At 45.3% G+C, this 14,416-nt stretch overlaps 1 protein-coding gene across 3 annotated transcripts in view; it reads left to right on the forward strand.

Moving 5' to 3' along the window:
* KCNJ6 (potassium inwardly rectifying channel subfamily J member 6) overlaps positions 1-14,416 on the forward strand; it is a 170,225-nt gene that overhangs the window by 4,830 nt on the left and 150,979 nt on the right. Inside the window, exon 1 of one of the 3 annotated variants that reach the window (XM_063345563.1) lies at positions 2,274-2,398. The exons of 1 other annotated variant lie outside the window; for it this stretch is intronic. The gene's annotated coding sequence lies outside the window, so the exon portion shown is untranslated. Of the gene's footprint in view, positions 1-2,273; positions 2,399-11,360; positions 11,383-14,416 lie in introns of those variants that run through there. One more of the 3 variants, XM_063345572.1, reaches the window with a different exon arrangement.

A 14,416-nucleotide genomic window follows, 5' to 3' on the forward strand; every position in this document is an offset into this window, starting at 1 on the left:
AGAGAAAACTGCAACTGAGACAAATAGAGTGAAGGGGGACAGCAGGCTAAGTATAAAATAATTATTTGTGCACCTGTTCAAGAGCCATTTTAGTTTGTGCGCCCCAAGAGAAAAAGTGCCATTTGGAAAGCACAAGGGTTTGTGCAATTTAATGATGCTATTATGGTTCCAAGCTCAATGTAACCATCCATATGCTGCTCCTCCTGAAATATTTAGCAATTAATAGAGATAAAAGGCCCTATCACACATTGCATTGTGTCAGGATCATGAAGTCAGGAAGGATAAGCTCATAGATACCCTTGTTTCACAGAAATGCTTTCTCCCATTTTAATATGCCCACTTTTCCTGCTGTGTTGGCAAATGAAAGCATGAAAAATGAGTAACAAGTGGAGCAGGCTCTAGAAAAGCAGCTTCAGCTTGGAGAACAGATAGTGTTCCAGTAGATACGCTCCTAGCACTAGGGAAGAAATTTAAAGAACAGTAGTTTACAAGAAGAAATGAATAGTTGTGCAAATCTCCAAGGAAGAAGAGGCCTCATATTGCTCTTTTCAGTGGGGTTCCCTTTTATGGGAAAAGCTTAAGAAACTAGAACACAGCCATTTTTTAGACTAGCATGATATAACACATCCACAACACAAACGCATGGACTCAGATAAAATAGACAGAGGAAAAAAAAACATTCCCAGAAAGTACATTAGGAAATGTAGGAAGGTGTGAAGAGGAAGGGCGAGGAGAGAAAGGAAATGCAAATAAGGAGAATTTACAAACTAAAGCAGTGCTGATTTAAAATACTACTTTTGTCTCAGAAGGAGAAAAAATAAGATCACTGGTGATCCATGGTCACAGAGCAACAGATGAGCTGTGGACCTGTGCTTTCAGCTAATCTCAGAAAAAAAAAAATATACAGAGAAACTGATATGATTTGTGAAAATGTAGATTGCTATTATTTATGTTACCCGAAAAGCCACAAGCCCATTCTGCTTCCCACCAAATAGGTGCATTATTTTGGAATATAGGTAGTTTAACACAAAGTAGACACAAAAGGTGGTGTGTAAGGTGGAGTAGCCTGGAAAGGATGCATCCTACAAGAAAAACGATTTAGGATGATGTCTGGTAAATGTCGTCTTATTTCTAGTTTCAGCTAGGTTTTCTGAGACAAGGAGGTTTAGCTAAGGTGTTTGTTAGTGTCTGAACATGTGCACCTGCCTGTTCGTCTGGCAGCTGCCCTTCCTTCCCAGGAACGTCGTATCTGTTGGACAATTTCAACCAAACCTGAGAGTGGGGAAGTAGCGTCAAGGGTACCACCTTCCCACAGAGTAAGTCAGGAAGGAGGGTGGGTAAAGATGCTGTTAAGCGCCCTGAAGGAGGTGGAGGCTTGTTTGCAGTGCGAGATCAGCCCTTATTATGCACCAGAGAAGTCCCGCGGCACACAGACCCAGGACTCCGCCGGTCGCCGGGATACACCTGTGGTTCCTTCGGACGCCACGTCGGGGAGGGCACACCTGGGCAAGGCGGGACTATGCCGGGGCAGACGGCGGGGCGACAGCCTGCCGGGGCTGGTGCCCGCACTCCGGTGGGGAGAGAGCCAGCGCCTCGCCCCCTCCCACTCCCGCCGTGTCACCCACCCCCACGGGAGGTGACGGAGCTCTCCGGCGGGGGCGGACCCCCACTCCCCCCATCACACCTCCGCTAGGCGCCGCTCCCCGCCTCGCTCCCCACCCCGCCGGCGGCAGCTTGCCCGCCCCGCTCGGGCCGGGGGGAGGCGCAGGCAGCGGGCAGGGCCGCCCCCGCGGAAGGAGCGCACCGCCCCCGCCGCCCCGAGCTGCCCGCAGGTGGCGCTGCCGGCAGCCCCGCTCCGATACGCCGCTGCCGCCGCCGCCGCCGCCGCCGCGCCGGCCGGGCTAGCGCAGCCCCCCGGCGCCGGCCGCAGCCCCTGGGCCCGCCCGCGGCTGCCTCTGAGGGGCCGTGCCTCCCCCGCCCGCCCGCCCGCCCGCCGCGCTCCGCGCCGCGCATCGCCGCCTCCCTCGTTTCCACACACACACGCAGACACGCGCGGCGCCGCCGCGGCCGTCCGGTCGCCCCCCAGCTCTCGCTACCAGCGGAGCGAAGCGGCCCGGAGCGGAGCCCCGGCAGCCGGCGGGTGCCGCTTGCCCCGGCGTGCCCGTCTGCGCGGCGGCGGAGCGGCGCGGGAGGGTGGGCGAGCGGCGTGGGGAATGGAGACGCCCGACAGCATCCTCGGGGCCGTGTGACAGCGAGCGGCGCTCGCACGCGAGTACGCACCCACCGGCTGGGAGCCGGAGCCGGAGCCCGGTGCAGAGCCGGTGCAGAGCCGGGCAGCGCCGCCCTGCCCCGTCCCGCGGGGAGCCGGCATGGAGTGAGAGCAGCGTGCCGCCGCCAGGTAAGGCGGGGAGGGTAACCCGAAGGGAAGCTGTGGAGGTGCTGGCTCGGGGCTTGCGTTTTGGTGCCTGTGCCCTTACGACTCGTTGCTGCCGCGTTTTTCCAGCTCCCCCACCCCCCGCCTTCCCCCCCTAGAAACGCCTTTCCTCAAGCCCCCCGGCAGCCACAGCGGCGGTGCCGCGGGGTACGGGGTGCGTTCCTTATGTAACCGGGGGGCGAGCAGCCTCGGCCGCTTTCGGCTGGGCAAACGGCGAGCTGGCGGTGGGGGAGCCGCGGCCGAGGGGGGGACACGACGGGGAACCGGGCCGGCCCCGGAGGCCCTCGGTTCCAGCTGCCGTCGCGGAAGCCTCCCGCGTGGGTGCCCCGGCCCCACGCCCTCGGGCAAAGCGCTGCCGCCGCGACGGGGCCGGGACTGCGGTGGCGTCTCCTCGCCTCGGGGCTCGACAGCGGGTACCCGCGGGCAGGGGCGACCAGGGACGACGTCCCGGCCGGCCGCCCCCTCCCCAGCGGCGCTCCAGCGGCAGCGCCGAAACCGGGAAGAACTTCAAAGCGGGGGTGGAGGAAGATGCTGTTTTGGCTGCTCTCGTCTCACTCCTCCTCTGGGAAGGCAACGGGGGGCGGCTGCGCTGCGGGGAGCTGGGGTCGCGCTGGGCTGAGGAGTGGAGCGCTGAGGGCAGCTCGGGCGAGGCTGAGGGGAGCCAGGGTAGCACTGAGGGCAGCCGGGACCAGGCTGAAAGGAGCCGGAGCCAAGTTGAGGGGGCGGCGCGGCCCCAGGCCCACAGGGCGGGCAGGGCGGGGAGAGAGCCTCCGCCGTGGGAGAGGGGCAGCGGGAGAGGAGGGGAGGGGGTGCTGCTTACGAAGGGGTGCCCGTCTCCTCTTGATTTGAGGGAGAGCGAGCTCGGTATCACCATGGCGACCTGAGGGAGGAAAGAGCTAAATAAATAAATAAGTAGGAGATAACTCCCCCCTTCTCCTTCCCCGGCCCCCGCCACTGTGCCTTCCCGGCCAGGTCCGGTCCCAAAGGTGGGGAGAAAGATACCACAGACAAAACTTTTCTCTCCCGGTAAAAAAGGCGGCGAAGGGCTGGGGGACCGTGGTGGGGAAGGGGCCGCCCCACACGGCTCAGCGAGCCGCGGTTGCGGGGAGTCAGATGCCACCGAGTAACCGCGCCCGGAGCCTCTTCTTCGGCCGCAAGGGGAGGAGGAAGCCGCTTCGGGGCGAGATCCTTGTGGCTGCTTATTGCCGCGCCAGCCGTGTCCCCCCAGCTGCGATGTCCTCCGCTCCCCGGCGGCTCCGCGCACCGCCAGCTCCCGCGCGCTGTGCCTGCGGCTGCGGGGCCGGGCCGGCCCTGCTTCAGCACCGCGGACAGCGGCAGCTTCAGAACACTGGTCAGCGCCGGGGCGGCGGGAGCGCGGCGGGCGGGGGGCCGGAGGGGGCCTTTGGATCGGGGCCCTGGGCTGGGAGGGCCGGGGGAACCCCCCGACGGTGTTCCCGCGCCAGAAAAGGTTGCCTTCCTCTGCTAGAGCCATCTCCAAGTACGGTGCCACTTCCTGCCGGGTGCCGGGAGCCAGGGGAAGCGTCACCTAGGGCCACTAAACTTTCCCGAGCCAAATGCACACAGAAGCGGAGAGCAAACGCATTAGAAATGGCATCATTTAAACGAACTTGCTCAAGGTTGTTTCTTACGACTCTTTTGCAGTGGTTCTCAGTAACTTGTTATAGCTAACTGGTTCCCCAGCAGGACTGTTCACACATAGACATCCATAAAATGAGTCCTGCGGAAATTGTGTTCTCGACTTGTTTTTCTTAAGAAAACTTGTTGAGAAATTGCACTTGAAGAAATTGCACTCTTAGCTTAGGGAGCTATCCTGCTGCTGAGGTGCACAGTTATACAGGTGGAATTTGTGCCAGTCAGACAGACACAATCAACTAACCAGAAAAACACCTCCTGATCAAGAACTGTTCCCCTCAGACATTTGGTGACTAGTTTAAAGAAATACACAAAGTAGGTGGAAAAAGTATGCAGGTTAGTGATAATTCACCAAAAGCCAAGAGATATTTCTTGCACTGATAGGCTGTAAATTATTGGCTCAGTTTTCCTATACATATCTCATGCTAGTAGTTACATATGCAATTATTGCTTCAGACTATGAAAAAATATTCTAGAAAAGCAAACAGCATAATGAATAATATTCACTGGGGAAGATAGAGATGGATTAGTCACTTTTGTGCTGTTCACTGTGTCAGGATGTTCTTTTTTCATTAAGCAAACAAGATTTATTTAATCTTGCCTTGGTCCTGTTAGGCAGTAAACTATAGATACATGTAGAATTATTGGGTTTGAATCCAAGTCCTCAGCCTCTTGAGGTTATGCTTTAACTATAATCAAGCTGTGAAATCACACCAGCTACTGGGTTCCTTCTTTGCCTGCGTTCCTTCTTTGTTATAAAAGGTCTGTTTCAAGTAAGTCCTAGCTTAGCAGAGACAGCCACATAGATGAGTCCTATTCATGCATGGGACTTAGTCGGGCTTTGTACTTATGCAGGGACTCCAAACAAATTCATCTCGAAGAATAACAAGTTGAAGTAAAGTCTTCTTAACTGTAGATCCACAATTTGCCCTAACTACACTTCTTGACAAGCCAAGTGAACTAATGAGTTAAGCCTTTATGGAAACAGAGACCTGAATTTCTTAATGATGGGCCTCACATCTTCAGACCTATCTCATAGGGAGTGTGGAAATAAAGGACTGAACTGTAAGTATGGTCTTGGGAACTCATTACTTTCCTGTAGGAAAATGAAGAGAAGTAATAGAATACAGCTCTTCAGGGCAGTTACCAGACCATTTATAATACTTCAAGCTATTGATTTTGTTATGTAAGGCAATATTCCTGCAGCATCAGAATAATTTTATCAGATAATTATAAAATGATTTTGCCCTATAAGCAACATTAAAAAAATTAATTATAGGAACATCAACAGAATACCCCACAACCTTAATCAGTTTAGTAAAAGACAGAATTATTTGTGTAATTTCTGCCAGTGCATTTACATCATGTTCAGTATGAACTTTCCAAGATACATAATTTCACTGCAGAAAATACTTATTTGTTTTTCATAAGCATGTATTTGTAGCCTTGTTTTATATTCATTTTATTGAAACATGGTATTTTGAAAGGAAGACAAGTTCTCTCCTTCAAACTATGCAAGAGAAAAAGAATTTAATTTACATTTTCATAAAATATCAATCACAACACATTTATTCAAATATTTCACAGCTATAGGCTCTATGTTGTTCTTTCTTTTACCTGCAAAATATCAGAAACTCTGGACAGTGTTGGTGTAAGATTACTGGGTTTGTCATGATCTTCTCATGGTATTTTCACATATACAAATAGATTTTTATTCAGGTGTTGTTTATACGCTTCTTTAAAAGTAAGAAGTAAAAGAATTCATATTAGCATTCTTCCAAAGAAGTTAAACTATATTTTAAGTAGTAGTTCTTGAAGCGTTACAGAGAACACATTTCTATTTTATTATTTCTTTTATTTTTGTTGTTGTTAAAAGCTTGGGAGCTCTGTTCAGTGTTTTTATCATCTGCTTGCGACAGAATGTTGCTTTTTAATTGGGACAATTAAACACTGTCAATTTTTAAAAAGAGCTGTGGTTTAGGTTAATGTGTTTGTTACATTTATGTGAACGTACAATTATTACTGGTGGAGGCAGTTTGATACAAGAAAACAATATTCCTAGTATATTAAGTATCAATATTTAAATATTGATCATGCAGAAAGAGAATGATGTTTCTTAAACAATGAACACTAAATTTACCAAACAGTAAACCCAAGAAAAGAGTTTTAATCTCATTCCCACTTGATAGTGACTTCCTGGAAGATTTTTTTGGTTTTTCCCCCAAAAGTGTGCATGGGATGCTTTACTAGAATACTATGGATATTGGAAATACAATTTTATTATATGTGTGTTACGAATAGCTGGAATAAAAGTATTGAACAATAGGAGGTTACTAACTCCACCTTTTCACACAGCGCTGCAATTTTTAATTATGGCCAAGGATGCTGGCTGTCATGGAAGCATGAAGCGATCTGGCAGAGCCTCATGACAGTGTTGTGGAGTCTCTGTCAAAAGGGCAGCCCACACCAGGCCACCCCAACCCAGCATACTGCAGGAGGTGAATGGAAGCTGTCCTGGCCATGCAGGGGCTGGAGGAGGAAAGCCTTTGTGGTCAAAAGTCATGTGCAGAGCCTGGAATGTTTCAGTCATACACATTAGTCCAGCAGCTGCAAAGTCATTGTGCTGCAGATATGAATCATGTCCATAAGGAGGCTCAGAGCACCACCCTCATTTAACTCATCACCCATGGAATGCCTAGTAGAATATCATGCAGGGCCAAGGGAATTTGACAACTAAGGAAACACATCTTGTTTATATTTTAAAGGCTCATTAAAATGGATTTTTGCTAGCTAGTACCATGCACTCTATTCACGAGCTTTTACATATGGCCAGTAGAACATCCTGTCTTCAGATACAGGGGGAAAAAAAAGAAAATTTTAAAGTTCTTTAAAAATACGCAATTTCTACCAATAGTTCATGCAAATGGACCTCAGTCACACAATGCCCAGTAAAATCAGTGAAGATCTGCATGAGTGCGAGGACTGTACACAGTCCTGACTGCACAAGCCCCAATTCATGCCAGAGGTTGCAGAAGAAGTTCTAACATAACTGAGAAGAACCTCTAACAGAAGTTTGCTCTGGAGTATGAGTCGATAGAGTTTTGAATTTAAAAAATAACTAAAAGGTGAAAAGCCATTGATTCCCTGCTTCTATTTGCCAGTTACAACTTCAGGTTAGCCATTGATGGTATCTGGGTATGAGGTACAGCATGATATTCCTGGTATAAGGATCCACAAGAATAGGAGTCATACTGTTATTGTAGGTCTAACTGACAATAAGATCAGAAATGCCCTCAGAAGACACATTGCCTTATTACAATAGTATATATCACATTAGTATTAGAAAATGAAAGGCTCATTCTATCAGGCCTCAAAATGAATGCAAGTATATGGCTGGAAGCGCACATTCATGATATACAGCATTCTTCTGTTTGATATTATTTGCTTCCAAGAAGCATTTGCTTTCTTCTGTCACATTGGTAGGAAAATAATGTAGTATATCCAAGGGCAGAACTAGCCTTGCAGTCAGAAAACTCTAACATTTTCACACATAGCTTGCAATTCACAGGAGTAAATTATGATTCCACAGAGATTTAAGTTTTTTAAAGCACTTGCATTAATAGCACTGTATGTGTTAGTGCAGACAGTGAAGGCTCATTCAAATATTTAAGCCAGAGAGACTGCTATTAGTCCTTACTGCCAATGGCCTACCCTTTCTGTCATATGCGTAGTGAATGGTTCACGCTGAGAGAGGTCAGCTTCAGACTTTGACGTGTAAGTGGGCATCTGAGCCTCCCAACCAGAAAAGCCTCCCAATCAGAGGAAGCATCTGACTCATCCTGACACAGAGACTTCAGGACGCTGGCACAAATGTAAAGGTGATCTTTGTCTTTTGGTCTTGAGGCTGTGCCACATGATCCTCTTGTGCCCCATGGCTAAAGGCAGTGTTTGGAGACAGTGTGGGTGGGGAGAGGTGCTTTAGCACAAGCTTGGATATGTTTCTACATCTCATCACAGGCCTGCAGAAACAGCCTTAACCTTGACTTTGAAGTCACTTCATACCCATTGACCTAACTGTGTTGGGTCTTTAAGTCCAGCTGTGCCTTTAGGAAGAGAAGTGCTAGTCTGATTGCTACAGTCACAGCAGTGATGGCATTTGATAGGCAAATAAACACTAAATATCATAGGTTTGTACAGCTGTTTTGTATTATTCATCATTAATTTAATCTACATCGACTGTAAGAGCCTGACCTGAAGAGGCCACCATGTGCAGGTTTTGTTGGGACTTGCTGGAGCATAACGCTGGGGCTTGTCACTGGCATTTGTGCTGAATTATCAGAAAAACTTCTGGACAAGAAAACAATAATGTGCAGATTGAAAGGGTGAAATAGAAGGCTGAAAGAACGAGCAAGATGATGAGAGAGAGAGCACACGAGAACATAGTTAATTCAATGCTCTAATCAACTGTGTTCTGCAGTGCTTTATCATAAGCATCCCTGCTTTAGGCTCACCAGCTCAGAGCGGTTTTGCAGCATTGCAGGAAATCCTCTGCTTTTGCTTTCCATTAAAAAAAAAAAATCTCATTGTGTCCTGTCAATACAGACAACTTTGTCAGTGAAAGCAAACGAGAAATTATCATATAATTTAGTATTTATCATAATCAGGAGCAGGGGTTCATTAGAACAATGAGCAATTGCCAAATTATTCCTCAAAGTATTAATTTGAAGAATGAGAAAATAATGACATTTCCTACCTTCTTGCTTTTTCTCCCCCCCTCCCCCTTCTGTTGACACACACAGTCTGCAGTTTCTATCAGCTTGTCAGATCAATTTCCCATTCTTGAAAAGAAGCATTTATGCTAAATGATTGTAATTAAGAATCTCCTTCTTCAGCTCAATAGTTGTCTGGACATGGAGAGGGAATTCCCCATTGATTTCTATGGGTCCAGGTTTTCACAGAAAAAGCTTCAATAGGCAATGCCTGCTTCAGAAGTATAGCCTCCCTGGGCTCCCTATAGGATCAGTGAAAAGAGCTGGACGACTCTGAAGGGCAACTCTATAGAGCAACTTTAGCTCACCAAAGATATCAATTAGACCTCTAGAGGTGTCACATTTTGGTGCCTCAAGTTTCATGGGATGCGTCTCAAGTAATTAAATCAATGTGGCAGTCTACACTTGCCGAAGGCGTGATGAATCCCTGTCTTCAGAGCTTCCATACAGAATGGTACCCACTGAACTTCTTCATTTGCATGGTCCTACATCACTGCCTTCCTGGCTGGCTGATAAAAATCTCAATATTACGTAGAAGTCAGGCTTATTTTTTTCTCCCATTGTTTCTGACACTCCCCAGCTGCAGCACGAAGTAGCTCAGTGCTTCCTGGTCCCAGAGGCGGCCTTAGACTACCATAGTTGGAACCAACAGCAGCAGCAGGGAGACCATAGTTATGCAAGGAAATGAAAGGAAACCTTTTTTAGTAATTAAAACCAGCCACTGTTCAGGGATATCAAGGTTGTCATCAATTGCAACGGGCTCTGATTCATGGCCTCTGTGTCAATGCAGAGAGGAAAGGAGATTGAGCTGGAAGGGAAGTAAAGGAAACCGTGCCGGCTTCGGTACAGCCCTGGTGCTGTACTCTCTTTAGTGTGCTGCTGGCTTTCTCTGGTACAAATGCAGGAAAGCATATCAGTTAGATGGGAAATAAATAAAATGCCTCATTTAATTCTTTACTAAATGGGAACTAGGGATTATCAAATCTTCACCCAGCATCATTTTTACATGGGAGGAGGAGAAAGGAGGCTATTGGATTGCAGCCCATTAGCGCTACCCAGTGTGGTGTGTACGTCAAACTGGGGCTGTCTCATAAAATGCAGTGTCTCTCCAGTAATCTTGCAAGCCTTAGCTGTTGTGAATTGCTGTATAAGAATCCTAATACTTCAGGTAGTTAATCATGTTAAATAAACTAGATACATGTTTATCTCAGCCAAGTATCTGGCAGGGATATGAACAATCTTTACAAAGCTGCTGTATTCCATCTATTAGGCATAATTACATTAAAGCATAAAGTGCATCAGAAGTCTTTTAGGATTACAAACAAAGCAGTGTTAATGTACGTTCCAGAAACATACCGAAGTTACTATTAAAATCAGAGAGAAACATACAAATAGAAGATTGTAGTTACTAAGAAAATATTCCAACAATATCTGTGATATTCTAGTGATGGTGACTGTAGTTATATGTAGGATATTTACAATTTGATTTTGTGGTAGTTGTTTTGTAAGTTTTGACTTTGCACTTGTGAGCGCTATGCTGTATGTGAGAACACAGCTGTCGTGTAACTGTTCTCCAGACATTCATTACCATTACTTTTTCTCTCTACAACTGGACTTAACCTTTTCAGAGGTGACCACAAATTTCTGCTGCATCCCAGTGCCAAATTCTGGGTCTGACTGCATTCTTCATTGCTAGTCAGGGATTGCAAAGCTATGTAAAAATTTAAGAGGGTCAAAAGTTGGAGGAGGTGGGGAGGAGAAGGGCTCAAGAGAGAAGGAATAAAGACACACAAAAAAGAAAGGAAAAAACCCTAGAACTGGGTCATAAATGCTCCCATATTCAGAACAGGCCATTCCGTAGTTCTGGGATGGCTCACTGAAATGTAGGCCAATTTGCAACATCCAGATGTTGCTGGTCACTATTTCCCTTCTCTCTACCCCTTGCAACTAGCAAATGTATGGTTTTAACTCGAATTCACCTCTTACCAGATCACAGGGCTCAGAAAAGCATTTCACAAGAAGCTACAGCAGTTAATACACTAACTTAACACTATGAAAGCCTTTGCCTTCTGGATATATAAAAATAATTACAAAGGTACTCTAAACTGCTAACCAGAAAAGAAATAGTACCCACTGTGCAAAAACAGCAAATGTCTGTTATTGTCACACTGCATTCCAGCAGTGTTTGCTGCAGGAAATAGCTTTGCTATTTCATGAAGTAAGAGGTAACAACAGCAGATATGAAGCCAATGTATCTCCAATCAGAATTTAAACTGAAGTACTCTATAAGTCAAAGAATTTAAAAAAAAAAAAAAAAAAAAAAGAAAACCCACCTCAAACAAACAAAACCAACCAACAGACAGACAAAATTAGGAAGAAGTTCTGGCTTGAGCTGTTTGCAAAGAGCAGAACTCATGGTTTGTTTGTTGTTTTGTTTTTAATTACAGCTGCATTCAGAAGCCAGACTGGTGGGTTTGGAGAGTCACACACAACTCACATCTTAGAAGAGAATTAAGCTGCTGGCTGGTAGGAAAATCAGTAGATGCTTAGAGATGCTGAAGAGAAAAGATGTATGATATTATCATGAGGGGAAATAGTAATAACAAAAGGAAATGGATGAAGCCTAGCTGGAAACGTATAGCAACAGTAAATCCTACCAAGCTGTTACAGAAATAGAATCACAGAAAATATGTGATCTTGTACATGCATTTTGTCAAAGGGCATTAAAGTCTTTCCATTAACTTAAACGGGTTTCATATCAGACCTTAAATGTAAATTTATTTTAAATAGGCTGGTATATAGGAGTGAAGGTTCTGACATACGGCTTCCTTAGTACATCTCAGGATGACTTCATTACTTAAACCTGTCATCAGAAATCTTTGTATAATTCAGCCTAAACTTTGTTCCTATTTGTGCTACATAATTCTAAGTTTGCAGCCAGCGGATAGAGGGAAAGTGATCAACTAACTTATTCTAGAAACATCTACAAATATTCCAAATCTCTTTCCTTTATGAAGATTTTTAGATGGAGTTTCTCACATTTTGCCATAGTGCAAGCACGTGGTACTCCTATGGGAGTTTTGTGGCTTCCCAGGGGTAAACATAGGGCGTTTTCGACAGAAATGGCTCGTATCCACCCAAACAGTTACCAGAAGTTGGAGCCTGAGTATTTCTGCTTGACCTTTAATAAGGATCAGCCTGCTTTACTTCCAAAGCATGGATTTAGGAGTAAATATGAAGATATATTTTAAAGCAGATTATTTTAAAATTAATGGCTGTTGCAACCTGCGTGGAATATCAGTCAACAGTGGTAGAGGTAAGCACAGCTGAAATGATCAAATCAAAGGCATAAAAAATGTCATCTGTTATAGTTCCTCGCACCAACCAATGAAATATCATAATTATTTTCAAAAATTCAGAATAAAGTCAGATTTATGCTATCTCTACTTTCCCTTAATTAAGTTTTCCATTAACAAGTAGTGGGCGATCAGACCCATATCAATTTATGGCAATAAGTCCAACCATTCCATCACTTCAAAAGCAAGACAGAAAAATGTTTAGATCATCTGTTTATAGAGATCACTATGATGAAGGAGAAACTGAGTGAGAGGAAACTATATTATGCCTGAAAGAGATATCATGGCTCATAATCATGCTGGACTACATCCTGTGTAAAGAGGACCTTTTCAGTAGCCAACTGATGTTACAGCTATCAAGTGTGTAGGCAGGGCTACCCCATATGGTTCAAGACAAAGACAAGTTAAGGAGCTGGGCTGTACAATTGGGAAAGGTAAGAGCAACCACTGGCAACTGAAATGACAAGAAATCTTTATTTCGTTCTTGAAAAGAAGGCCTCAGGCACACCCCCTTATGAGCAGAAGAGAAAGAAAAATCAGGCTTCACTTTTTCCAAATTACACCGAGGAAGAACTTTAACTTTCTACAACAACTAGTTTTCTGGCTTCAGACTAGCTTTTCATTTCAGTGAAATCCAAAGTTGAGTGAGGCTGGACCCAAAGCATACGTTTCAGAGTTCAGCAGTCAGTCTAAAGACTGGATTTTGTCAGTTGGCTTCATAATCAGTTGAGTGCCATTGGTAAAGATGCACCATCAGAACAAAGAAACAAACACAAACCACACAAAAAACAAGCAAACAAACAAAAAACCCCACCAAACCAAACAAAAAATCCCACCCCAAAACCCAAAGCTAAACTTCAAACCTTACCCTCCAGTTATAACTCTAATTATCAAAGCCATACTCAATAACCTAGAATTAGCACTTCTACTTAATCCTACACACCAACATGGGAGACAAAAAGGAGGAGAATAGTGTAGTTCTGATGCAGCTAGATAAACATGTATTGACGATTAGTAGAGAGGTCAAAATTAGAACTATTAGAACTAAAAGTTAAAGGAAATTTTTAAAAAGCTTCTCTCCCCAAATAAAAATGTTTACACAAGTAACTGGAAAATAAAATGCTTTACCTTTATAATGACCATGAATATTTCCTCTGTCCCAATGATGAAGAACCTAATCTTGTATGTCCTACCAACTTTCAGGATTTTGTTCAGTGTGAAAAGACTCTTGTTCAGTGCATGTATAGTTATTACTCTAACTTAACCCTTGTCACGGACTTCTAATGAACTCAGAACAAAACCTAATAAACAATACTGAATATAAGAATTATTAAATCATTTCACAGAATTATGGAAAAAAATAGGTTAGAAGGGAACTCTGGAGGTCTCTAGTCAAACCTCACCAGTGCCAAGCAGAAGGAAATAATCCCTTCCCTCAACCTGCTTGCTAATTTATTACTAATGCACCCCAGTGTAGATTCAGGCTTAATTGCAGTAAGGGCACACAGCTGATTCATGTGCAACTTGCTGCCTGTAGAACCCACAGGTCCTGTTCTGCAGTGTTGCTACCTATCAAGTTGGTCCCCAGCCTGTATTGACGCATGGCTTGCTCTTTCACAGGCGCAGGACTTCACATTTGTCCTTGTTCAACTTCATAAGGTTCTTGATAGCTCATTCCTCATGCTTGTCTAGATCCCTCTGAGTAACATCCCTATCCTTTCTGTGCATTAACAGCTCCTTCCAGTTTGGTGTCATCTGTAGGCTGGCTGAGATGCCTTCAGTCCTGTTGTCCCGGTCACTGATGAAGGCATTAACACTTGCCCCAAAAAGTATCAACCCCCAAGGAACACCATAAACTGTTAGACCTGAAACTGTAAACACTTCAAGTTCAAAGGTCCGGACAATTTTCCACCCCTCCGTACAGTCTACTCATCCAGTCCATTTGTCCTTGTTTGGCTAGCAGGAGTTGTGGGATAGTGTCGAAAGTCTTGCTAAAGACTTGCTACTCTGCCCTATTCCACAGACCAAATAATTTCATTGTAGAAGGCTGTCAGATTGGTCAAGTATGATTTTCCAAGGGATAAATCCAAGTTGACTCTTCCTGGTCATGTTTTTATCTTTCATGTGTCTGGAAATAACTTTTTTGAGAATTTCCTCCATAATTTTCCCAAGGACTGAAGAAAGGCTAGTCAACCTGTAGTTCC

This window comes from Chroicocephalus ridibundus, chromosome 1, assembly GCF_963924245.1.
Source record: "Chroicocephalus ridibundus chromosome 1, bChrRid1.1, whole genome shotgun sequence".
NCBI lineage: Eukaryota > Metazoa > Chordata > Aves > Charadriiformes > Laridae > Chroicocephalus > Chroicocephalus ridibundus.